General features: G+C 45.4%; 1 long non-coding RNA gene across 1 annotated transcript; it reads left to right on the top strand.

The window, feature by feature from the left end:
* Positions 1-292: 292 nt before the first annotated feature.
* On the top strand, positions 293-839 carry LOC121304553. Its single transcript, XR_005947974.1, has 3 exons — positions 293-356; positions 597-661; positions 751-839. It is a non-coding gene; the product is annotated as an uncharacterized LOC121304553 (long non-coding RNA).
* Positions 840-1,682: the final 843 nt, after the last annotated feature.

The raw sequence follows: 1,682 nt of genomic DNA, 5'->3' as shown, positions 1-1,682 counted from the left end.
CAGCACAGTGATGCTAGATTTCCAAATGTCAGTTTTTCATAAGTGTAATTTAATGTTAACCTTATTCAGCAGCTTTTGTTCGACTTTATGAAGCAGGATTAGTTCGTTTTATAGGGTGGTGCAAAAGTCTGGGCCAGAGCTGTATATCAACGGTATATTTTACTACGAGCGCCCGATCATTTCAATAAGATACCTGGATAAGGGCAGCGTGTGTGCGTGTGTGATTATTGCACACAGTGTGGGTTTCCTGTAGTTTAATGCTGCGCTGGTCTCTGTCTTTGTTTCCAGACGAGCTCCATGCTGAGACTTGCTATGCAGAGTGTTTGCTTCAGAGAGCTGCCCTCACTTTCCTGCAGGTAAAACAGAGCAACACAGTCTGACAGCCTGTGAGAACAGAGCTGAAAGATTGAGACATCATTAAAAAACAATGATCTGAACAGGATTGAGAGCTTTCATCTAACATCGTGTAAAAGAAACTGCAAAACGAGAGCGCGCAGAGTCTAATCTGAATGAAATGACATTTTTAAAAAGCAGTGCAGTAAAAGCGACCCTCTCTGAGATGCGTTGCAAATCTGCCGTTGTTTTTTTCGTTGAAGGATGAAAGTATGATGAGTTTTCTCAAAGGAGGGATGAAAGTGCGCAGCAGCTACATGATTTACAAGTAGGTGAACTGCAGAGAAAAACAAAAAAAAACGAGTTGTGTGGAAGTGGGTAAGACCAGAGCTGCTTACCGGCCCACCTGTCTTACAGAGAGCTCCATCCGCTCACCCAGGCTCGCGACTTCAGCAAAGGACCGAACCACAGCCACCTGGAAGGGGGGGTGTCGCTGGGGATCGGCTCCTTCCAACTGGTGAGTAGGCTTTGTTGCAGGTCCAGGTTGTTTACATCGCCAGCTGCTGCACCTCCTAATGCAGGATTGTCTATGCAGTGACATCTTCACAAGAGGCTTGGGGGGGTCCGGTAGATAGAGAAAGGGGCTTGGATACCAGGAGGTTCAGATCCCGTCTCAGCCGCTGACTCCCTGTGTGAGACCCTGAGCAAGTCACTGAACCTCCTTGTGCTCCGTCCTTCGGACGAGACGCCAAACAAACAAGGTCCTATTGGAAGAGACTCTGCAGCAGCAGTTGTTGATGATGCAGAGTTCACCCCCCTAGTCTCTGGAAGTCGCTTTGGATAAAAGCATCTGCTAAATGACTCAATAATAATAATAATAATAATAATAATGTGATCGTGTCGTGTAATGGTTGTTTCCTTTCTATTCCAGACTCTGTCGCTTTTCCCTCCTCGGATTTTGAAGCTGCTGGAGTTTGCAGGGTTTTCTGGGGACAAGGTAAACTTTCCTGTGGGAGACTGACAGGCGACAGCTGTTGGTGTGCGTGGGGGAGTGGCAATGTGGCAGGCTGGCGAGTGGATAGAGGCTCAGAGACAGACTGCAGTTAAAAAAAAAAATACTTTTATTATAAATAAACACAAAAATAAACATGCACAAGGGTAAAATAAAAATCTTTAAACACAAAAAGAAAAACAACAAAACAAAACTTACAAAATTAAGGTTTCCAGGCTGGGCAATGCCTTCACTGGATCAAAATTTCAAAAATCACAAACAATCACCAACCTGCTTCCTCAGCTCCCTTCTCCCTAATGGCAAGCAGAGGCCTCCTTTTATGTCAGGTGGCTGGGCA

The sequence above is a fragment of the Polyodon spathula genome, chromosome 38, assembly GCF_017654505.1.
Source record: "Polyodon spathula isolate WHYD16114869_AA chromosome 38, ASM1765450v1, whole genome shotgun sequence".
NCBI classification, from domain to species: Eukaryota; Metazoa; Chordata; class Actinopteri; order Acipenseriformes; family Polyodontidae; genus Polyodon; species Polyodon spathula.
Note: the sequence above shows the minus strand (reverse complement) of the source record. Positions and strands in the feature narration are given on the sequence as shown.